We start from the raw sequence: 26,240 nt of genomic DNA, 5'->3' as shown, positions 1-26,240 counted from the left end.
ATTCTCCAATTGATGGACATCCATTCATTTTCCAGTTTCTAGCCATTACAAAAAGGGCTGCCACAAACATTTTGGCACATACAGGTCCCTTTCCCTTCTTTAGTATTTCCTTGGGACATAAGCCCAGTAGTAGCACTGCTGGATCAAAGAGTATGCACAGTTTGATAACTTTTTGGGGATAATTCCAGATTGCTCTCCAGAATGGTTGGATTCTTTCACAACTCCACCAACAATGCATCAGTGTCCCAGTTTTCCCAAATCCTCTCCAACATGATGACACATTTTTGATTCCATTTTAGTACTTTTGTCATTTCATAGGATCCACTTGATATAAGGCACTTTTATTGTATTCTAAAAATCTGATGATTTTCAGTTTCTCAGTGATATATGTTTTTTTCTAAAAGTATTTCTGTTGGTTTGTGTCCTCTTTATCAAGTGTTCTTTGATGACAATCATCATCTTCATCATCATTATCATCTTAGACTATTGCCATTATTATTATAGCATTATTTGAATCTTTTTTTAATCAAATACAGATAGAAATAGTGCTGGGAATATTCATTATTCTACAATTGTTATTTTATATTTTATATTCTATGGAGGAATTTATATTCTCTACTGAGGAATATACAAAATGAAAATACTTTATAGTTGAATAAAAATATTAGCATATAATGTAGGCTTATTGAAAACATGCTCAGAAAAGTTATTATTTCTTATGTTTCTTTTCTTTTTCTTTTCCTCATCTTTCTCCTTCTCCTCCTTTTTCCTCTTCTTCCTTCTTCTCTTTGCCCTCCTTCTTCTTCATTAGACTATGGAAAAAGTGGCCTAGATAAGAGGTTCTTAAATTTCTATGCCATAAACCACTTTTCCCTTCTCAGAATGATGTTTTTCTGTAATCCATAGATTGGATTATAAAGGAAACAATGGTGAAATAATTACTTTTTAAAAACACTTTAGACAGCTGGTTAAGAATTCCTAGACTGAATGACCTCTAAAATATCATCTAGCTCTAACATTTTAGGACTTAATATTTTTTGGCTCGTGTTCACCTCATCTCCTTTTCTCTGACCTCTAGTTTGGTATAAGTTTTAGTCTGTTTCATTTATATGTCCATAGGTTAGCTGCTTGTGGAATGCTTAGATTTTTATAGAAAGGTCAATATTTCTCATTCACAAACCTCAAGCAAGGTCTTGTAATAAATTTATTAATGGTGTCAAGATAACAATATTCCATTATAGTGATAGTGTCAATTTAAAAAATTTAATCCCCCACTAATTAGGAAAGATTTTCAAGGTAAGAAAATGCATGGTGTGAAAGTTACCAGTGGTCATAACTGTAATATGATTTTCAATTATAAAGCCATCTCAGCTAGGAGATTAATAGTTACTGTGGATTTAAAAAAAAATATATATATATATGTATATATCTATAATGAAGCTCCTTCAATGTATCTTGAGAATTCTGATATCTAGATTTCAGTTAGGAATAGCTAGGTTTCTAGCTTTTTTAATTGCAGTACCTCATGAAATGAGAAATTTACATTCTCAAAATACTGATCCATTTCTAATAATTATCTCGAAATCCTCACTCCCTTAAATTCCATCTCTTTTTTATTTTTCACATGAATCACGACAATTGAGTGCCAATTAAAATATTTCTCAGACACCTTATAGGTTTTATTGGATAATCTCAAAGGGATTGTGTAATCTAGAAATTCCCACAGATAATGTTGGTGTGTAATCTAATCTCATGAATGCATCAAGATAAAATACATCAAAAACATAGCAACATAGAAATTAGACAGCTTTCTTCACCTTTAGGTATTTTTCCCTCCCCTTATTGTTGGCCAAGAAAAAAAAAATCACTCTAGGGCCAAATCATTTTTTAAGAATAAAGAATGATGTTTTTCAATTGATAAATGGTCAATGGATAAGAACAGACAATTTTCAGATGAAGAAATTGAAACCATTCCTAGCCATATGAAAAGGTGCTCTGTATCACTATTGAACAGAGAAATGCAAATTAAGACAATTCTAAGGTGCCACTAAACATCTCAGATTGGCTATGATAGGAAAAGATAATAATGAATGTTGGAGGAGATGTGGGAAAACTGAGAAACTAATACATTCTTGGCGGATTTGTGAACAGAGCTAGTCATTCTGGAGAGCAAATTGGAACTATGCTCAAAAGGTTATCAAACTGTGCATTTTCTTTGATATAATAGGGTTTCTACTGGGCTTATATCCCAAAGAGATCATAAAGGAGGGAAAGACCTACATCTGTAAAAAGTTTTGTAGGAGCCATTTTTGTAATGGCAAGGACTAAGAAATTGTGTGGATACCTATCAGTTGGAGAATGGCTGAGTAAGTTATGGTATATGAATGTTATGGAATATTATTGTTCTATAAGAAACAATCATCAGGATGATTTCAGAGAGGCAAGGAGAGACTTACATGAACTGATACAAAGGTAAGTAAGCAGAACAAGATCACTGTACACAGCAACAAGATTATAGAAAGATCAATTCTGATGTATGTGGCTCTTTTCAACGATGAAAGGATTGAAGCCACTTCCAATGATCTTGTGATGAAGAGAGCACACAAAGAGAGGACTGTGGAAACAAGATTTTGTATATTTTTACACTTTTTGTTGTTGTTTGATTGCATTTTGTTTTCTTTCTCATTTTTTTCTTTTTTGATCTGATTTTTCCTGTGCAGCACAATAATTGAATAAATATGTATACATATATTGGATTTAACATAAATTTTTAAACATGTTTAACATATATTGGATTACTTCCCATGTAGGGGAGGGGGAGAAATTAGGGGAAAATCTGGAACACAAGGTTTTGCAAGAGTCACTGTTGAAAAGTTATCCATGTCTATGTCTTTAAAATAAAAAGATTTAATAAAAAAATTAGTAAATAATGATGGAAGGCAGTCATATAGTAAAAAGAATGCCTTAATTCTTAGGACTTGGCTTAAAATCCCAGCTCTATAATTTCATACAGATCATCTTGGTCAACTCTTAAATAATCTGTATTTCATCTTTCTCATTTGTAATGTGAGTATTTATAATGAACTGGATGATATGTGAGGTTCTCCCCGCCCCCCAACTCTATGATTTTATGATACTATCCTTTTAAGGAAAAATGACATATCCTCTTCAGGTACTTAAAGATCTCCAAAATCTGGCTCCCACTTCCCTTACCAGTCATTTCATATTATGTTCTCTATTCAAGTACTCTCTATTCAAGTCAAAATGGTCTGCTAATTCTCCTGAATAAAGGACATTGGATCTCCCACCTCTGAGCTGTAAGGGCCCTTTAAATGGGCGGCACCACAGCGCAACAGGAGATTGAGTTGACCAGAAGTATTCTCTGTGGATATAAGACTGCCCTGTGGGTGGGATCTTGGCCACATTGAGATAGCTTCATAATGGGTGACCACTCTCTCACTGATTGGCTGTGTGTGTGACCTCACAGGCCCTTTATAAGCCCACTTCAGGCAGCAGTCGCTCTCTTTAGCCTGGCACTCTTTAACCTGGAGCTCTTTAACCTGGCTCCCTAACCTGGGGTAGCTAAGCCAAGGGGATGGATAGCCAAGAGAGGTAAGGAGTTTGGTAGTGAACATGTGGGTCTTCTGACCAGGTGTTGCCTAGGGAACCAACAAGTCAGGGCATCAAGTGAGTACATATAATAAAGGCTTTTAAGATTACATGTGGCTGTTCTTGAGCGTGCTACTGGTTATTAAACTATAGATTCAAGAAATCGTGGCCAGAGACCTTTGAAGGCCTCAGAGGAGGCAAGCCGGGTAGAGTTGACACTGCAAAGGTCAGGGGTCAAAGGCACTCTATTGGGCCTAGGGCAGACTAGTAATTGTAACTGCCAGGAGGGCATGTTACACTGAGCCTCTGTATTTCCTCATCCCCTATATTGCCCTTCTTCCTAGCCTCTCACTTTGAGAATCTTTAGTGTCCTTCATGGTACAGCTTAGTGAGAAAATTAACAAATGAAGAGTTAGCAAAAATAGGTCTCCTAGTTCCTTTTCAAATAGCATGAATATGAGTTGGAAGGAAGAAACTTGTCAAGCTCCTTTTTCCTACTAACTTGTCATCTTCTCTTTCCATTCCCTTTGACCTGTTGTTATCCTCTGACATTTTTCTATATTCCTTGGAGGCAGGGAAGGAGGTAAGAGCATGCTCTGAAACAATATTATTGAACAATATTAGATCCAACTTGTATCAATAATCTTCTCATCATTTTTCCCCTGTTCTGTTCTTTGTAGATGCCAGTGGGTTGCTTAATTTTGATGAAACCTGAAATTCCTTTTTTCTGCCAGTTTGTCTATAGCTGTTTATTAATAACAATCACCAACATTTATATAGCATTCTGCACACATGAACACATTTGATCTTCACAATCACCCTGTGGATAGACACCTTTTTTGTTGAGGTAATAAATAATGCACTGGACTCATAGACCTGAGTTTGAACCCTATCTCTGACAATTGCTAGCTCTGTGGCCATGGACAATTTACTTAATCTCTTCATCTCAGTTTCCTCTCTGTAAAATGAGAATAATATTAACTTCTACCATATAGGATCTTTGTCAGGGTAAATACTTTACATACAATGCTTTGCCAACCTTAAAGTGTCATATAAATGCTGGCTATTCAGCCTTTTGTGGTGGCAAGGAACTGGAAACTGAGTGAATGTCCATCATTTGGAGAATAGATGAATAAATTATGGTATATGAATGTCAAGGAATATTATTGTTTATAAGTGATTAGCAGGATGATTTCAGAAAGGTCTAGAGAGACATATGAACTGATGCTAAGTGAAGTGAGTAGAAGCATAAAAGCAAGAGAATACATACACAGTAATAACAAGATTATATGATGATTAATTCTGTTGGACATGGGTCTTTTCAACAATGAGGTAATTAAAGCCAATTCCAATAGATCTGTGATGGAGAAAGCCATCTACATCCAGAAAGAAGACTATGATGTTTGAATGTGGATCATCACATAGGATTTTCACCTTTTTGTGGTTATTCGCTTGCTCCCCCCCCTTCTCATGTTTTTTTATTTTCTTTTTGATCTGATTTTTCTTGTGCAACAAGATAAATGTGGAAATATGTACAGAACAATCATACATGTTTAACATATATTGGACTACTTGCTGTCTAAGGGAAGAATTGGGGGAAAAGGAAGGGAGAAAAATTTGGAATAAAAGGTTTTGCAAGGGTAAATGTTGAAAACCATCTTTGCATACATTTTGAAAATAAAAAGTTATTATAAAAATAAATAAATGCTAACTATTATTATACATTTGAACCAGACATCATTCACTTTGTATAAGGAACTCCACAAACTTCAAAACTCCCTTTTACAAATGCAGATCAGCACTTGTTCTAGAATCCTACTCTTAGAGAATGGCTGGGAAGATTGAAAGATTAAATGTCTTGGCTAAGGTCATATATTCAGTATGTATCAAAGATAAAAGTTGACCCCAGATTGCCTTGACTTTAAGGCAAATTCTCTACCACATAAACTACCTTACATTAAAATAGACAGCACTATAGATTTTAGGAGCCCAAAAAGCTGAGTTTGGGCATGATTAAGAAATTCAGTGGTCCTCCAACTTTTTAAATAGGGGGCCAGTTCGCTGTCCCTCAGGCTGTGGGAGGGCCTGACTATAGTAAAAACAAACCCTCACACTCTGTCTCAGCCCCTCAGCCCATTTGCCATAACCCGGAGGGCCACACAAACATCCTCAGTGGACTGCATGTGGCCTGCGGCCCGTAGTTTGAGAACCCCTGTTAGATCTTAGAACTTAAGATCATAGAATCACAGTATTTAGAGCTGAAAGGTGTCTCTGAGTTCATGAATTCCAATCTCTCCATTTTACAGATGAGGAATCTGAGGCCCAATGAAGCTGCTACTTGCTCAAGGCTACACACAGAGTAAGGGGCAGAGCTGGGATGGGGAGCCCCATCTTCTAAATTCACCTTTCTTTCTCTGCCTTCAGAAGACTTTAATATTCATATTGCTATGGGGCAAAGACCAATGTTTCTCAAAGGTATTATTTCATCATCATCATCATCATCATCATCATCATCATCATCATCATCATCACTACTTCCCATCCTTTTCTCTAATTCCACAAGCAGCATCAATCATTCTGTTCTGTATACTGAAAAGAGCTTATCTACTTTTCTTTTTCCCCCCTTTTCTAGCCAATCAGGATTAAATGACTTGTCCAGGGTCATACAGCTAGTAAATGTCAAGTAAGTACTGATTTGAACTCAAGCCCTCATGATTCCAGGGCAGAGGTTCTCGATCCATTGCATGACCGAACTCCCCCGTCCAATTTTCCAGTCACTAAATAACTATTGAAAAAATCCTCTAGTAGTATGGCAGGGTGAAATCCGTATTGGTTTTGAAGTCAAAAGATCCAGGTTCAAATGATCACTAAGAAAACGATAAAGAAATGCACATAGTGTATATAGGTTGTTTATACATTTTCTGTATCTATTTATATGTGATTATATGTTTACATAAGGCTTATAGAATCACAAGAAGTGTCTCCTCTGTTTCGAAAGCCAAGTGCTACTTCCCTTGCTGACAATTTCATCTCCCTTGTTAACATATATATGTTTCCCTATATTTTTCAAAGTGCGTGTGCTTATTATGTGTGTGTGCTTGTGTGTGTGTGTGTGTGTGTGTGTGTGTGTGTGTGTGTGTGTGAGTGAGTGTGAGTGTTAAACAATGCATCTTGATTACTAAGCCAAAGAGGTCTTCCCCAGGAACAGCGGCTCTGGCCCCATTGTGCTTCCTCTCTCTCTCCTTCTTGCACTGGCTTTTAAGGTCCATCTCTGGCTAAGAAAGGACGAGTGCCTTCCCGGCCCCCCGCCCCTGACTCAGTCCCCTTCCCCAGCCGCCGGTCCCCTGGAAAAAAAGAGTAGCCCACTGCTCTCACCCCATAGGCGACCCGGTTTGGCCAGCCCTCCGCAGGCAGGGCCAAGCGGGCGCGCTCCCTTTGTTACCAGCCCCTCCGTACAGATGGTGCCCTGCCCGGGTCTCTGATGTGAGCGAATGGGAAGGTGGAAGGGGCGCTGAGGCTAAGAAGGAGGGGGAGGCAAGGGGCGGGAGGCTGGGGGCACAGGGATGGAGAGGGAGGGGGAGCGGAGCGCAGCCAATCAGCCCGCAGCCCATCAGCTGACCTGTTTTGCTTACACCAGGTGCACGCTGGCTGCGGGCAGCACAAAGCCGAGGGAGCGAGCGAGCGAGCGCACTGGTGGGCAGGCGGAGCGAGGAGGCAGCCGCGGCCCCGTCAGCACCAGCGCTAGCCGGCGCTTAAGGACCGGGGGCCGGCAGCGGCAGGCGCCGGGGCCGGCAGCACCAGCAGCAGACGATAGTCCCATCCCCGCCACCGCGGGCGTCCCAGCCAAGGAGCCTGCGGCTAGACTTGGCCGTCACCTAACTGGGGGGAAGGAAGCAGCTGTGGCCGCGGAGCCCCACCCCCTCCAGTCCTGCACACCTCCCTCCCCCAAGACAGCCGCTTCTGGCTCCCCAGCCCCTGTCCCCTCGGCTCCAGGAGTCCCGGTGCAGCAGCTGTTGAATGTGTCGCTGCCTCCCGGAGCCCTGCCATCTCCCGGGCTCCTGCCGCTAGCGCCGGGGTCGAGTGCGCGCTGTTGCTGCGGACTGGGTGGCTCGGCTCTGTCCAGCCTCCGCTAGTCCTCCCTCGCCACTCTCCAACCCCCTCATCCCTCCACGCACACCCGGCGCCGGGTTGGGTTGGGCTCCTCCGCGCCGGGCCTCTCTGGGTAAGTGCGATGTCCCCTTGGAGCAGGGGACCCCGGGAGGGAAGTCGCGGTAAACTTGGCTGGATGTGCCGCAGGAGTCGGTAGGCTCTGGGGAAGGGGTTCCTGATGAGGGCTGCAGGGGAGGTTAGAGAGGGAGCAGAGGAGGTGAAAAGAAGAGTGGTAAACTGGGGGTGGGAGGACTGGAAAGAGAAGGAATGAAAAGGATGGTAGTAGGGAATACCCGTAGGGTTAGAGAGAAGGGAAATGTATGGGGATGGGGGGAATGAGAAGAGAGGAGAAAAGATCCCAGCACAGAAGAGGAGAGCGTTGCGAGTTAAAGAGAAAAAAGGGGGGAGAGCGGAACCGGAGAGAAGAAAAGAAAGAGGCAGAGATTAGGGAAGAGCTTTCAGAGATGGGGGAGGGAAGTACCAGGGGATAAGGAGAAAAGGGGGATGATGGGATGTGAAGGGGAAGGCAGCGGAGGATGGAGAAGAAAGGAAAAGATGGAGAGGAGGTGAATTAGTTGAAGAGGGAAGAACTACTAAGAAATATGAAGTGAGAAAAGGCAAGAGATGGAAGAATGAAGTAATGAAAGAGCGGCGTTTGAAGAAGGGGAGGTCATGATTCCAGCCTAGTTAATATGGATGAAGAAGGTGGTGGATTGAGGAGGGAGAGGTTCTAAACTATGAAGCAGCTCAAGATCGTAACAGGCACAAATGAAAACATAGCTAAAGCGGAGTGCATTTTCCCCATTAGTTAAGAGCTGAACCTAAAGAGGGTAGTTGGGGAGCCCACAGTTTAAGGAAGCTATGATTTTAGGGAAGTGTCTTCCAAAGGAGCTGCATGGATACTGCTGCCAACCCCACTCAATCAGGGAAGTCAGTAAGGAAAGTTTGCCAGCAAGTGTCCTTTGTACTGCCCGGAGAGGAGTGCATAGGAAAGAATGCCAAAGAGCAAAATGAGCATCCCTCCTTTCTTTTCTCTCCAATTCCTTCTCTAAAGAACTGTTTGTCTGGGTGGGGTTAGGCATTGAAAAAAAAAAAAAATGTCTCTGCATTCGTAATTTTTTTTCTAAAGTAGTTCCCAATAAGTGTAATCATCCATTGGGTCTACTTGAGGAATTATAATTACCAAGGAGGTTGGAGGCTGGTGCCTTGGACTGACTTTTAGATTAGATCTCAATCAAGGGTTAACAGTGCAACTCTACACTCATGATGCCAGAGAATCTGCTTATACCAGGATATAATAGCTTAGAGAAGACTTTGAGAGAAAAAATTTTCCCCTAATTTCTGTAATAGTGTAATAACAGAAACTACTCTCCTGAAATAACTTTTTACACGTACTTTTTTGAAGAAAAGGCTTTTCCTTTTCCTTTAGCCATTATATTCTCATGATTTCACATCATCACCCTATGCTAGAGAGCTTATCCACTGTGCTATTTTATTTTAAAGAGAAAGAATTGGTTCATTGTGAGAATGGAAAGTTAAGGAAAGAAGTTTGAACACCATAAATATAGAGTAGGAGTGATGTTTGGCTACCAGGAGCATGTGTGTCCCTAAGTCTCTGATTTGCATGCAAATGTGAGTGTATCCTGGCAGATGTCTTGCCTCATCCATTCACATGAAGGAATTTTAAAAGACAAGGAGTCTTCAGTCAACAATGGTCCTTAAGAAAAGGGAATAAAGGCGCAGTGTGAGTTTTTCTGTTTGGGAATTGTATGGCTTGCTGTCACCTTTATTCAGGAGCCAAATTCTTTGAGTGCTATTGTATCAAAAGCTCAAAAGTAAAGCTCACTCCCTACCTGGTTGGTTGTATCTTGTGTAAGATTCAGACATTACTTTCTAGATCAGTAAATATAGATTTTTATGAAGTAGTGCACACTTTAAGCTGCTTTTAATCCTCGGAAGTGGTTTCAACAACATCCTTTTTTTTTTTTTTTTTTTTCCCCCAGATTAGTTAAACCTACTGTTCAGGTAGTTAAGTGTATACTCTGTGTAAGGCACTGTCCCAGGTGCTGGGAATGCATTGATTATTTATTATAAGAAAATTGAGCATCCAATGGGCGTGGTGTGAAATCAAAGATTTCATGAAAAAAAAAAAAGAAATAATATTTAGGGTGGCTTATCATCTCTACATACACACTCAGAGAGTTGGATAGACAGATAGACAGACACATAGAAATATCGCTATTTTGTATAGTTGGGTATTTAGTAACATTGCTAGTGACTTATCTGGAAACATTAAAAAAAATTTCATATCTTGCCTCTAGATTCCATAAAACACAGTTCATGTCCCACTTACCAGGTTGTTTCTATAGGGGGCCTTTCCTTATTGCACTACTGCCCCCACCTACCCCAATTATTAGTACTTCCTTCTCTTGAAATTGTGTGTGTATGTGGATGGATTGTATCTTCCCTGACCATTTCCCATATGCCTTTAATAGTCTGGTAAGGATAGGCTATCCCAAAACCTTATGCAAACTTCATAAATATTTGCTGACTGAATGACTGCCCGATCTATAGAAGAAGTAGTGATATACAGTTGCTACACTTTCAGATCTCTTGGCCATTGTATGTGTCCTAGATGCAAGCACTATACATTGTAAAAGTTTGTTAGAATAGTGCAGTTCAGAGGGATAATAAAGCAAGATCTTCCCTCCATTTTTGCTAACATGAGCTTGATAGACAATACTCCGTGCACTGTTCACCTCCTGGTATTGTGTAGCACCGGGTACAAAGGGTTTGCAGCGTGGGCTGCACGTGAGGCTGGGTGAACATACCTAGTAATGTGCCAGCTCCACTTGCCTCTTCCTTTGTTGAGTCTCAAACAGTGGCCAAGAGTAAAAGGGCCTATTCTATTCACCAAGAAGGGGTTTGCTTCACTATTCTATAGCTTCATTGAAAGGCACATAAAAAAGAAGACAGCATTGTGTTAGAGGGTACAGTGTTATGAGGGGGGAAAAACAACAGATGTTAGTCTGCTATTCTACATGTTTCCTTAAATTATTTTGTGCTGGTTCAATGCCTTTTACCCATAAGACAGCATTCTCTCAGGGAAAAAAATAAAATGAATCAAATTTAAACAAGAAAAAGTTATAGTCCACAATTGCTATATCATCAATGAAAGTATATGTTTGGAAAGGGTGGGTGTCTTGGAGCTGACATATAATTTTTGCAAATCAGACCAGACTACAACTACTGATGTGGAAAATTAGGAGTCTATCTTTCTTATAGATTGAAAGGATATATAAAATAAACTTGACATTTCTAAAGAAAATGATAAGCTTTTTTGTTGTTGAATACCAAAAAACAGAAGAGTTTGTGAAATAGCTTTAGTGCCTTTTAAAATGACCCAACCCCCTAATTTAAATGAGAATCCACTTCTGTGATTTAGCCTTAATAGGGTAAGTGATGATGCTGGACTTGAGGCAAGGAAGTATGGGTTCAAATTTCAGGCTTACAAATAGTCTTGGGCAAGTCTCTTAGATTTCATTTTTCTTATCTGTAGAATAAGGATAATGCCACCTACCTAGTAACAGTGTTGTGAGCATCATATCATAGATATAAAATGCTTTATAAACACGAGATGTTATTATTACCCTATTTCTAGAAAGCATTTCTTTAGCAGATGTAATTAAGGGGGAGGAGTTTGAAAATCTGACCTTAATAAGTTGTTAAGGGTAAAACAATATTAGAAAAGCCATCCTAAAAAAGTAAAAGAGTATTCATGAAACTGAATTCATCCAGTGGTCTTTCTTCTGAATCTTAATTTCAGATAATAATAACCAGGTAACAGATTCTGAAAAATCAAAAGAGATAGGCAGAATTAATCCCACCATAAACCTAATATTTGTCCCTATGGTGGAAGCTACTCATTTAAACACACACACATACACACACACACACACACACACACACACACACACACACACACACACACACATACACACATACCTTACCAGCTATAGTAATTAACAATGAGTTATTTAATAGAACCAATTCTTAACTTTTTTGTGTGTGGACCCCTTGGGGAAACCTATAAACCCTTTTCAGAATAATAAGTTAAAATGCACAAAATGCATAGGAATACAAAAGAAACCAATTATATTGAAATATATTCAAAACAATAAACAAGTTCATATATTAGGTTAAGAATTCTTGTTTTAGGATAGTAAGAATTCAAACCCCAAGGGGCCTTGGGGATGGCTGAATCCAAATTATTCATTTTACAAATGAGGACATTGAAACAGAGAAAGTTGACAAAAGCCACATATTCAAGTAACAGAGTCAGGATTTGAATCGAAGGTCTTTGACTCCTCAGAAGAAGGCCCATTAAATTCAATAGAATTTTTCTGCAGCTTCAGAAAGTTGGCTGCTAGAATAACTATGTTGATTATAAATGCCAACAAGGAGTCTTACGGTCATGAAGAAAAATATGGTAAATTATAAGGCATGAAATTCATTTCTTTAGACTTTCATAAAGCATTCTTAAAATTACATTTTCAAGTCATGAAATAGTAGGCTTTCTCTGATTCATTTTGAAATTTAATATACGGTTGTTCAAATATTGTATTTAACATTTTTTAAAAGGGTGCTGAACATCTATTTTTGGTGTAAGCCAATCTGGAGATAAAACATTCCATTTTGGAATCATATTTCATCTCCTAGAAACAATGGAACCATCTCTAACTAGTGAATAGAACTTTGATTAATATTTATTTAGGGTAGGTTTAGCATATGAAGTTGAAATTACATTTAAGCAGTTAAAATCATGCAAAGCTAAATATGTTTAGTCTCATTTGCCTCAGAGCAGCATAGAAGGAAGATACCATTTAAGTCTTATGCTTAGAACTTAAATACTTTAGGGACTTGGGGAGAAAAATTGTCCCAATCTAATGATGGAAAAAAACTAGTGTCTCTTAATTTCTTTGAAGATATTTTGATTGAAAGTAATCCATCAGTATACTTGCTCTTTGTCTCTAGTAATACAATTAAGCTTATTCTCAAGTATTCTCAGGTAATTTTGTTTTTGTCCTTGTCTGTTTCCTCAGTGAATACACAATCATTTTTTTCAGGAATGAGATATTGCTAAATAACCTTTCATGCCTCTTCCTGATCAGGGATCCTATAATTTATTATTTACAAAAACAATTAACACAATACATTAGTGAACCTATTATAGTTTAAACTTTTTAATTTTAAACTAAACATCTTTCATTTTTTTAGAGAGTTTTAAAACAATTTTGTTTAGTTTAAAATGTGGTAAATACCTTAAAGAATGTTGGCCTAGAAGCCAGGAATCTTCCATTTAGTCCTATATATGCCACTATTTAACTATATGACCTTGAGTGCATCATTTAACCCTATAAATCAGAAAAAAATGAAGAGATTGAATTAAATTATATCAATGGTTTTCTTCCAGCTCTAATATTCAGATATGATGATTAAACATTCCTGGAAATGTAACTTTTAATAATGTGACTAATATCAAAGTTTAATTTGTAAAGGAGTAAATGCATTTAATTCCCTTAAAAATCACTACTAAGATGAATGCATGACACTAGACTCAGAAATTGATATGTTGAAACTTGATATATACACAGGGTCCCAGCAACTTTGACTTTGGAACACTCTAATAAAATGTTCCCACATCTGCTGAGGATGCTTATTTTGAACGCTATTGCCTAAAAATTATTCTTGTAATGTTATGTTCCTTTCCATTTCCATTTTATAGCTCAGAGCCCAGGATGTTATGTGAAAGCTCTGATTAATATAAATGAGTTGTAATTTTTTGACCCAGGCCATCCCTGTTCACATCTATTATTCTATTGGCAGACATGTGGACTCCACAGCTGTCCCCTCATTTGTGTATGAAATGGACACACTGGTGGCATTTGTAGGTTACCATAGCTACACCAACAATACACGTGTGACACTACAGCCTTCTAAAGCTAAAGTATTTTATTATTGTTATTATTATATTTTTGTGGCAGACATTTTGTGTACTTCACAATCATGAGATTCTATTTAAAGTTTAAGGAGACACATAAATTAGCCTCCCTTCATATGAGAACAGAAAATTTTGATAATAGAGGGATAGGCTAGCAGTGCAAATGTAGAGACCAATAAAGGTTAATCATAAGGCTTTAGTTAACTGAGATTTCCAAAGGGTCATCTTTAGAGATGCTTAGCCTCTACAGGATACTATTCATTGAATATTCATTTTTATTAAAAATATTTGACTTCATATTTATGACTGCCTTTTCTGGAATATATTAACATAGCCTTTTAAAATTCAAACAAGGAAAGTGGGAAATATTAATGCAGCACCTATCACAATAGAGCCCAAGAGACAAAGCATCTTTTCCCTCCATTGAACAATAAGCACAAAGAGAGAATCTTTCTGGGGGTGTGGGGAAGAGCCTTTACTGAGAAAGAAAGGTTACTTAATTGGTTCCATGTCTATAATTTTCCCCTCTAGAAAAAAAAAATGTTAGCAGAGTAATAGAGAATATCATTGACCTGCATTGCTATTTCACTACAGTAATAAATCTTAATTTGCATTCAAAATAATCACTATAATCAACTCCTGAATAGGGAGTTAAGATGACTTGAGATCCATGAACTTCTGTCCTGGGGTTTGTTCCCAGTTCTGGTGCTAGTGCATCAGCCCATGACCTTCAGCCTGTCCCTTTAAATCTTAGGATTCTTGTCTTCCTCATCTGCAAAATGGATGTTTCCAATCAAAAAGAATACTTAATGACCTTTGCCTTCCTAGAGATGTTTTGGAAGGATTCATGGGAATTGTTCAAAGTTATGACTTCAGAAAGTTTTGGTTGTTCCCCACGTGTTATACTTATCCATAACAGAAGAGAGAAAAGGTATCACACAACTGTGATATTGTATTACATACACACACAGGTGTGTGTTGTCCACATGTATAAATTTAATGTATCTATTTATATAAATTTATATATATTGTGCATTTGAAAGGTAATATGGTACCAATAAGAGAGAGCTGATCTTAAAATCAGGAAAACATTAGTTCTAATTCTATCTCTCATATATATATATATATATATATATATATATATATATATATATATATATATATATATATATATATATATATATACGTACTTGCTATATATTTAATTGTCAAGGCATATATGCTTATGTGTGTGAATATATACGCTCAACACGTGTATATTACATATAAGAGTCACTCAACTGCAATGTTAAAAAACAACAAAGAAATCTCAACTGCCTTCTTTTCTGTCCCCCAATCCGTAGCACTTCAGGTTATTTATCCAAGGAATGATCTCACTAAACTCTTAACTGATCCCTATTGAGACCAAAAGCATCCATTTATAAGGTCTTTGATTGGGAATAGTTTGTTAAGAACAAAATATTTAAAGCAATCAACAGTATAACAAGCACTCGCACTATTTAATTCAGATCTTTATAGCAACCATGTGATGGACATAAGGCAGGTATTTTTATCTCCTTTTTAACAGAAGAAGAAAAGACCATGAGAGACCTTGACCTCATCAGAATCACACAGAGAGTCAGTGATCATTCAGTCTTTACTCATTCTAAATTCAGCTCTATTTCCACTGTGTCCCATCCCCAAATCTGCTGGGATATATATCCATGAAACAGAAGAATATTAATATGGATTTTTTTTGTGGGGTGATTCTCCTCTCCAGCCCTCACTGATGCTAAACAGAGATGCTGAATCCTAAATGTCAGCACAGCATCTGTCATAACTAGAATTTACATAACACTTTAAAATTTGCAAGGTTTTATACATATAAATATATGTATATATACACATATACATATAATATCTCATTGGTTCATGATAACAGCTCTATGAAATGGGTGCTATTATTATCCCCATTTTTCTGGTGAAAGACATTGAGGCTTGGAAAAGTTTGGCCAGAGTCAAAGGATTTAAATTCAGGTCTTCTTCACTCTAAAGACAATATTCTATCCCCTGTGCCACTGGGCTTCCTGAAACTTCCTAGAAGATATATAAAATTGTTTTTAGTAGGAGTCAATCCTGAACTCGCTATTAATTAACTTGAATGCTCTGGGTAGCACAATAGATTCCTTAGCTTGATAAGTTCAGAAAATAAAGGAATGAGGGACTAGAGGAAGAAAAGAGTATAAAGATACTAAATATCTTTCTTTAACTTACCTTACCTGAATGCTGACAATTTTTTTTTATTTTTCCATTGAGGAGAGAAAAAGATGCAATAGTAGAAAGATGTGAGCTCAGTTATATAGGAAATATTTCTTGATCTTCTAAAGAATGATTTATAATGTTATTGAAAAAGACTAGGCTTGGCATTTGAAGACCTGAATTCAAGTTTTGGAACAGCCACTTAATGCCTGTTTCCTTATCTGTCAAATGGCATATTTATATTTTTGCTACCATATTTAAAGGTCGGTGTGAGCAAAATACTAGAGATGAAAACAAGCTGCTTTTCTCACAAGGAAGTACTAGAGAAATTGGATACTAGCTTTCTCTATCTGGATATTCTTAAAAATGGGTTAGATTTTTACTTATCTCAGATAATAAAAAAAATGACTTCTTGCTTAGATGAAGGATAATATGAATTGAAAATATGTATAGTAGGACTACACATTATATATGTATAATAGAATTGAAATGAACATATGTTGCATCACTTGCTATCTAAGGGAGGGATGGGGAGAGTAGAGAGAGAAAAATTTGGAACACAAGGTTTTCGCAAAGGTGAATGTTGAAAACTATCTTCGGAATACTTTGAAAATAAAAATATATTATTTTTTAAATAGATGAAGTTTCATAGGTTATTAGAGCAAGATGGACCTTAGAGATAATCTTTTTTAGCTATCTCTATATTAGAGATAAGAAATTTGATATTACCAATGTTAAGAAGTTAAATTAAGGTGACCTTTACAAATTCTTTTAATTCCCATAATTTTGTAATTCAAAGATGAAAAACTATAATATTCCAAAACTTCAGCCATGACATGGTATTTTGGAAATATGTCTTAAGTCTTTCAAATGCAGCAATTAAATGACTATTAACTTGAGTTTCTAGGGGTTGAGAACACAGTGCTAAGAAGGCCCAGATCTCCATCTGCCCCCAAAGGGCCTGTGAGTTCAGACTGGTCAGATTGTACCAGCAAACCCAGGTAGTCATTGCACAGATTCATGCATGCAGTTGAAATGAAATCATTACACATCCTTTCTCAGAATAAAGAAAACTCATAGGTGATACAATAGATAGAACATTGATCTTGGAGTCAGGAAGGTCTGAGTTTGAATATTACTTTCTAAAGCACTTACAGGATGTATGATCCCAACAAAGTCACAACCTTTTTCAGCCTCAATTTCCTCATCTATAAAATGGGAATACCACTACCCTCTATTTTGGATGGGTGTATAAGGAGGTTCTAACATAATATGTTAAGATACTTTGCAAATCTTAAACATGATATAAATCCATTTGTTGCTGTTATTCTACTGTATCAGAAATGTCTTTATTGTATATGAACTCCTGTTGAACTAAATGTCCATCTTTTGATTGTGAATTTCTAAGGAGAATTCATGAGTATGATATATAAATATATTGTAAAACTGACTTATATGAGATATTCTAAGCTATATGGGAAAGGATCCTTTTATTCACAGAAGAAAAAATAAGGTCAAATGAACCCTGGAAGATAGAGACAGCAAAGCTCAAGGATATCTCTAGTTCCACCTATGAACTCATTCTATGACCTTGGGGTTCTATGACCTTTTATTGCAATTTCTTTATGAGGCAAGATGATCTCCCTTCCAGCTCGGAACTTCCATGATTCTATTATTAAGATATAGTTTTATGAAATAGACCAGCATGTCATTTTATCACTATTAACTTTGGAATCCATTTATTATTCTTATAACCGATAACGTTATTGAATCAACCTTTAAATTTTTCTAAGGAATAATTTAAGTAATAGAGTCCTTTTTTTTCAATCACCTCAGCCAAGTAATTTAAATTACATTTTTCTAACCATTGTCATGATACCTCAAATCCATTTATATAGTTGTTGCATAAAAGCTTCTTTAAATATATAAATCTCATAGTTTATATTTTTCATTAAATAAGGAAAAGATAGAAACAAGTGATGTCTCCCCTGAAATTATTGGATTTAAAACATTTTCAAAGATAAGCAGATGAATTTTTTAAAGCAGGAGGCATATGTGGGAGGGGAGGGATAAGGGAGGGATGAATCTGTGATTTCATTGCCATAGGGAACTTCTCAACCAATGCTGATTAGCAACTTCTCTCTAAATTATGGTCTTAGAAAGTGAAAAGAAAACCCTAAGAAAACTAAATATATAATTAAAGTGCTTGTGATTATCTTTATTTTATTACATAGGTTTATTTTTGAGAATAGAAAAGAACTCATTTACCTTTTATATGATATAATTCCCTTTCCTTGGAAGAAAATACTAAATACTTTATGGGGCAAGACAACTAAACCTCTGCAGTATCAATTGCAATTTCAGAAGGGTATTTCTGTGCCTAAAGAAAAGTTATACCAAGAAGAATATAATATATAAAAAACATCATGCTTTGCTATCATTCTCCTGTCTAGCTCCCTGCCAAATAGAGTTGAAGGACTTTAACTTGGCATCCAAAGCTCTAAAATCTGGTACCTCTCTACCTTTCTCTCCATCTAATCTGGCAACTTGTGGCACAGCACATATTGCTTGGAATCAGGAAGACCTGAACAAGCATCAGACATTTACTAGTTTCCTTGACTGTAAAAATGAGTAAAATAATATCATCTGCCTCCCAAAGTTGTTGTAAATATCAAATAAGAATATAGTTGTAAAAGAACTTAGCACAGTGCCTGGCACGTAGTAAGTACTTGACTCTCATCCCCTGTACTCCTCCACTCACATCTACACCCTTCTTTATGCAATTCCCTGTATTTGGGATGCTCTTCCTTCCCCCTGATTCTGAAACATTGACAATCCTACCCATCTTTTCTTTTACTTGACCTGGTCAAATTCTTCTTCCTCCCTAAAGTCTTGTCTGATTTTTGTTTCAAACCTGCTCCAGAAGCTTATTAGCTTTTATCCTTCTCGTGCACATATATTGTATCCGTTGGTATCATAGTTATCTTTATATGTAACCCTACCTGTGTATATGTGTACCTGTGTACATATTTATCCATATCTATATTATATACTTGCATAATATACACACATATGTGTGTACTGCATATATAGTCTATGTTTATGTAGAATTTATCTATAACACCTAGATAATCATAGAAAATAAGTATATATAATATGTGTATATATGAAAATCTATATATCATACGTATATGTGTCCTATACAATTCAATATATTACAAACCCCAATATATGCATTCTGTAATTCTGATAATACGTAAGTACTGTGATTGAACAAAATCAAAACAGAGTAGGGATTGACAATCCTCTCCCCAACACAGGTGGTAGCAAGATGTTTCACTTTTCTTTGGTGTAAATTATCCTTGTCGACAACTTAATCCTCTCCTGATTATGGCATTACCCATGGAGGGGGGGAAAGTTTAAGAAATAGGATTGACATCAAAAAATTAGTGCAGAAAGCAATAAAGCCAAGAAAACATGATTATCTCTTGACTTAGTAAATCATAGAGTCTTAGATGGAGGTTGGAAGGGAACCAAGCAGCCATCTAGGACACTTCCTCTCCTTTTACAGATGAGGATGCTGAGCCCAGCCGAGAGCTGTATAGCTACCCACCCAAGGTCATTCTTCGGCCTGTGACTTGACATGATACATAGCATTGGCACTTGGCTAGAATGGTTGGTTTTACTTTTGCTTTTGTAAACGTGTTGAAATAGAGAGAGGGAATAGGATAAACTGTGACTTACAGCACCTTCTGTCATTTTAATGTTGTCAGCTGTTGTGTTTGAACCATTTTATTCCACAAGACCTAAACTGTATAATCCAAAGTCTACCCTAGTAATGTACAATGTCGGATTTATGGTACTCAAATCACTGGCAAGTTAAACCCTTAAAGCATTGGTTCATTAGTTTGAAAGATATAAATACCAATGTTGAAGGAAAACAACAGCATCAAGAGATCTCCAAATTTCACTTGATTTTGCCTATATATACAATTATACTAAAACCTGTTAACTAGAACTCAGTATCTGAAGTCTCCAGCTAATTGAAGTAGCATATACTCTATTTTGATTAGTAAATGACAAATTATAAGAAAATAAACTTGTGTCAGTGATTTTTTTTGGTATACTCTATAACCTAGGATGATGTATTTAGCACAGTTTTTCACATCTCTTATAAATCAGAGGGATTTAGGCTACAAAGTAGATAAAGTGCTAGACTTGGAAGATGAAAGATCTGGATTCAAATTATACCTTCCATACTCACTAGATCTATGGCTTTTAGGAAGTCACTTAACAGCTGTCTGCTTCAGTTTCCTCAACTATAAAATGAAGATCATAATGGATAGCACTGGCCTCATAGTTATTTTGAAGATCAAACGAGGTTTTATTTGCAAAGCACTTAGCACAATGTGGGCATAGGCAAGGAAGTTACTTGTAGATTTGCCCTGAGTCAGACCATTTATCCAGTGGGGGAAACAAGAAAACAAAAACAAATGCATTCAATATTCTAAAGGTACCAATGTTCAAAGGAAAATGACTTAAGAAAAAGTATTAAAGTTGGTTGTTCTAAGAGATTGACAAGAATCTAAAGATAAATAATGTTTCTAAAAGTAGGAATGGATATGTCTGTTAACAAAACAGAGTTAATTTGTGGTGAAGTAGAAAGAAAGCATACTTTTGAATTGGAAAAACCTGGGTTTAAGCCCGATTTCTGATGTATCTTGGCTTAGTTATCCTAGATAAAACACTTAACCCCTAAACCATGAATAGTTTGACAACTGAAGAGGGACAGATTTTCAGGGGAGCACAAAAAGTATATAAGGATCCCTACAAGTCACTTACTGACTTAGAAAATAATACTTTAAAAAAAAATACTTCAACACAACTAAACCAGCTAAGAACCTCATTTTAAACTGGCTTGCTCTGCAATTAGGAGTGTTGTGGGCTGGATTACATGCTCAATGCCTCTGCTCTAAGCCATATCTTAGATTATAAATTGCAGAGCAGGTGTGGCTTTACTCCCTGTGAATTCCCTAAACCAAAAACAAGTTTATTATAGAGAAATACATTTTGTGTTTATTGAAACAGTACCATGGAAAGAACACTGGATTTGGAGGAATAGTAATTGTTTAAATTCTGATTCTGTTACTATGTAATTGTAGCATCTTTAGCAAATTACATTATCTCCCTTAGCCTCAGTTTCTGTAGCTATAAAATCAGAGAGTTGGACTAGCTGGCCTTTTAATCATCTCTATGATCTTAATAGCTATAATTTATATTGCTTTTTAACATTTTTCAAAGTTAACTGTTTTGATCTACAGCCCAAAGCAACTTGGGTGCCAGAGATATTTCTGTATCATATTTTTAAAATGAAAAAATACAGATTTAAGAACATCAGATGACTTGCTTTCCAGATCACATAGCTAATAATTGTTCACCTGAGGAGGTATTCACACTTTGATCTCTCTGAAGTCTAAACTTTTTCTATCACATTATGTATCCTTATTGGCTTGTTGATCAAGTCAGTGATTATAATCATTTGCCATCAAATTCTGCAGTTCTTTTACCTTGACTACTAGTGAAACATTCACCTCGGTATATTTGTTTCTCATTTTTAAGGTCAGGTTTTCATGTGAACATGAATCTACTTTTGATACTTTCTCAGTCTAAAGTTAAAGCATCCTTAATCTTCCATTAGCATATTCTCTAAAAAAGTATCATTAAATCTAGACTGAAAGTGAAGGCTTCCATTTTAAAGAGATGGTACATTTTTTATGTTTTTAAAAATAAGTATTTTCTTAAAACACTAATAACTCAGATAATCATTGAATTAAAAATATAATTAGATGATGCAGAGCACTATTCATAGCAAAGGATCATCAGATCCTCCAACATAAGATGTGAAAATATGGTTGCCATTAGATTAGTGAAACCAACTCTTTTCATCAATATAAACTATAATATAATTCCATCTGTAAGTTAAAACAACCATGATGCTTTTTTAGTGGAACTTCAACTGTTTGGATTCCAAATACATAGTTTGGTATTCACAATGTCTCTCTACTTAAATTTTCAGTGCTTTCCAATGTGAAGCTATTTTTATTGGTGTATTTGTACCCCAGGACACAGTACTCCTGAATAATTAGAAGTTGTCTTAGTAACTGGTACAATATGACATTTTATTAATATAGCATGGAAAACTACACTTGGAGTACAAATGGTCAGCAATAGGCTATGAGATGCCTAAAATAAAGTAATAAAAAATAGTCCTCATAGGGCAGATTCGGGATGTGAAAATAAAGGTTTAGCTGTTGTTTAATGTCTAATTATGCTAGTAATTACAAAGTAATTATTTCATATAGACATTAAGGAAAAAGAATTAAAACTATAGAAAACATGATTAAAATTGATTTTGCTATTAACAAACTACCTTACATATTGCAATAAAAATTAAGAAATAAATATAAGGAAATTATACATATGCTTTTTTTCATTTTATTTTCTTGTAATTTTTGTCCTTATTTTCAAATTTTCAATCATGTGAATTATGAAAGATGTTTCATAATTTTATAGTGGCAAGGAATTTTTTTTTCTCTTAAAGAAAAAAGAAATTTAAAAAATGGTCCTTAGACCTGCTCCTTTAAAAATGCTTTTTATTCCTTTATTTAACTTAGCTTCTGGAATCAGCTTCTCTTTGTGCTATAGTATATTCTTCTCAGCTAAGGAAAATCTGGCCACATCACCAAATTGCAGTTTTGGACCAAACTTAGAGGTAACTGTTCCTTAGAAGAAGAATATTTCTCCCCTAGTGCTGCTAAGAAGAGATGCAAAATTTCTGACATCAACAATTTTTCATTGGGTAATTATAATGCTGAAGGAAACATCAAAGTCTGTGGAGGAAAATTACAAGAAAGATAAAACTTTTCCTTGGGTTATGTAGATTGACACAGAGGACAGAGAGCACACCCCTTATTCAGGAAGTCTGATTCAGGAAGTCAAGTTGAGGCTCATTCTACTAGCTGTGTGATTTTTTACCAAGGCCCTTTACAGCTCAGAGATAAGATACGACAACAAAAAAGTTAATGGGAAGGCCAAATGACTTAATGTCTGTCAAAAAATTCTTCATAAACAAAAGCCAATATATAAATGTTATCTATTGTTGCTTATTTCTCCCCTTTCTTTAACATATTGGTCAGGGGTCTGATGGAATACTCAAAGAATCCTCTAGTTCAGTTGGCTGCCATATCTGTCTTCTTAAGGCAAAGTTTGCTCTTATCTTTTAAATTCAAAGTTTGACAGTTTCATAATTTTTTTGATAGTCTTTCCAATATGTTCCTCAGTTCTTCAAAGATCTTAAGTGTAATTCTCCTACGGAAGCTTAAGTCCCACATTCTCTTGTTCTCTCAAGAGAAATAAAAAAATGGGTAATATTTCTCATAGTGCTGTTGGATATATACCTTAAATCCTCATAGGATACTAAAACATAGAATGTCAGATTTTTAAAATAACTTTTGAGATCCCCTAATTCAAAGGAAACTAGATAGGCAGGTGAAATGATATCCCCAGAGTAACAGAACTAGAATGGGAAGCTAGGCCACCTGATTGATTCCCAGTCTACTTTCTTGATTACCCAATACATTACCTCAAAAGTTATTAAATTAATTAAATGCTCTTTCATATATATTTCTTCTTTCTAAGTTAAGGAATTCCAAGTTAGCATTTCCAATTTGGAATTCATCACTGTTTTCCAGGTAGTAGTCAAAAACCCCCAAAGGGAGAGAATGTTAAGCTCTATGATTGTTGTGGTTCTGTAGTGTCTGAGTCTCACTTCATGGACTTTGTCCATGGGTTTTTCTTGGTAAAAATTGTGGAGGGCTTTCCTTCTCCAGAGCATCTTTACTTTATAGATGAGAAACTGAGGCAAATTGGGTTTTAGTGATTTGGACAAGGTCACACAGCTGATATCTCAGGCTAGATTGGCACTCAAATGTTCCTAATTGCAGGCCTGATGCTCTATCCATTGTACCACCTAGCTTGCCCCTAAGCTCTGTGATAGGACCATTGATACAGAGCAGGAAGGGATTTTAGACACATTATAGACCAATCTTCTCACTTTATTGATGAGGAAATTGAGGACCATGAATGTTAAATGATTTGTTCAGCAACAAAAGTAGAAAGCATCAGAGGCAAGAATTGAATGCAAGTCTTCTAATTCCATAGGCCTATAACCCTTTTCATTCTACTGTCTTTATGGAAAAAGGTTAACCGACAATGCAGGTCAAAAATACATTATTGACTCACCATGTTTTACAAAAGTACCCCACATGACAGTTGGGTCTCCTCCACGTCGATATAATAAGGAAGACGAAAGTAATAGTAGCAGAGCTGAGCAGTTAGCAGGTAGGATGACTCCTGATGCTGCTGGCAGTATTGAAGCTTCTATCCCATAATCAATATAAAAAATGGAAGAAACAGGAAGTATTTCCTAATATTTGAATCATTATACTCATTTTACAAATCCAATTGTCTTTAAAAATGAGAAAAAGCCAGAAAGAAGCACCCAGGTTCTTGTGCTTCACAATGGCTTTTGAGCACCTGGACACAAAGAGTGCTGGGTGAGAAATACTGATTGTTTGCCACTGTTTATGTTCCCACATGTTGTTTTGCATGCTAGATCATACTGCCAAACTATGCAAGGGCTTGAGCCCAGTGAATACCAAGAGGCTTATTTTTAGACTTACCTTCTGAGCCCAGCCCATCTTCTCTTAGGGATGCCCGTGTCATTGGTCCCAGGAGCCTAACAAGTTTAGGTCTTGGGAACCTGCCATCCATTTCCTTTTGTCCTGTATTCTTGCTTCATTTTTTTCTTTATCTAGTGGTAGCCAAGAGAATTGTAGGTTTCTGTTGTGCAAAGATACTCACCTCTCATCTGCTGAGTGACATTTTACTTAGAATTGAATATATCAGCATGATCAGAATCATACCACTGAAAATTTCCATAGGCAATTGCCCTGGCCCCTCAGGGATGCTTAAGGGAAACTTTGCTTCTGGAGAAACTTTCAGAGTCACAGCTGCTGCCCTGGGGACCACATTGGAACTACAGCATCAATTGGCTCAGCCCCAGTTTTGAAGTTTTGCCTGGCAAAAGCATTGGATTTTCTTGACCTTTGGGGAGTTAACAATCCATGTTAGAAATAAGAGAGAGGACTAGAGGAAGCATTGGAAAACTATTTGTGTTTCCATAACTTCTAAGCAGGTACTGCCCCAGGAAGATGTTAAGATGATTATAGAGGTGCAAATTCCACCCATGTTTGAGTTACTTGGGCCAAATGACTCTAGCATCAGCAGTGGGAATTACCAGTGTCAACTGATTGGCAGCTGTGTGAACAAGGTGGGATGATGTCTTGGCAGCCTTCTGCTATGTCTCTCCCGTTACCAAAATTGTGAATCTAGATGAAGGACCAGGGGAGGGATTTAGGAGTGAGTCTTTTCAGGGAATGAAAGTACTGGATTTGGAGACAAGTGACTGGCTTTGAAAGCAGACTGTGTAATACTGGTCGATATTCACCCCTTGGGCTTCCATTTCCATATTTATAACATGAGAATTGGCTCATTAGGGAACCCAATGTCTAGAGCAATTCTTTGCACATAGTAACAGCAAGAACCACAACAATAGCACTTATATAGACACAGAGATGGCTCAATGGATAAATCTCTTAGCCTGGAGTCAGGAAGGCCTGAGTTCAAATACAGCCTCAGATAATTATTAGCTATGAGGGCTGGCCAGTTCTCTTAATCTCTATTTGTTTGAATCCACTGTACTGACAAACCACTCTAGGATCCTTGCCAAGAAAATCTAGTGGAAAGTATTAAAGTATTGGTATGTTATGATCTGTGAGGTCACAAAAAGTTGGACAAGAATAATAACAATAACTATGTGCTTGGAATTGGGTATTCATTTACAAATATCATGTCATTTGATCTGTACAATCCTGAGAGGTATCCTCATTATCCTCATTTGACAGTTGAAATTGAGGCAAAAAAGGAGATTAAATGACATGCCCAAAGTCATACTAACTAGTAAGTATGTAAGGCCAAAATTGAACTCAGGCCTTTCTGCCCCCCAGGACCAGGGCTCTAACCATTGCAACTTGCTGCCAGTAAATACTTATTATATGCTTGTTAACTAATCAGGTCTCTAGAGTCTCTTATAATTTTATGCCATATATGCCACATTTGTTTT

The 26,240-nt window shown here is 36.7% G+C and overlaps 1 protein-coding gene across 1 annotated transcript in view; it reads left to right on the top strand.

The window, feature by feature from the left end:
• The first annotated feature begins 7,021 nt into the window (after positions 1-7,021).
• The window catches only part of LRRN1 (leucine rich repeat neuronal 1), a 43,585-nt gene continuing 24,366 nt past the window's right edge, over positions 7,022-26,240 (top strand). The window contains exons 1-2 of the mRNA XM_074284056.1: positions 7,022-7,092; positions 7,247-7,831. The gene's annotated coding sequence lies outside the window, so the exon portion shown is untranslated. The remainder of the gene's footprint in view (positions 7,093-7,246; positions 7,832-26,240) is intronic.

The sequence above is a fragment of the Sminthopsis crassicaudata genome, chromosome 1, assembly GCF_048593235.1.
Source record: "Sminthopsis crassicaudata isolate SCR6 chromosome 1, ASM4859323v1, whole genome shotgun sequence".
Classification (NCBI taxonomy): Eukaryota; Metazoa; Chordata; class Mammalia; order Dasyuromorphia; family Dasyuridae; genus Sminthopsis; species Sminthopsis crassicaudata.
This window is presented reverse-complemented; position numbering and strand designations above follow the sequence as displayed.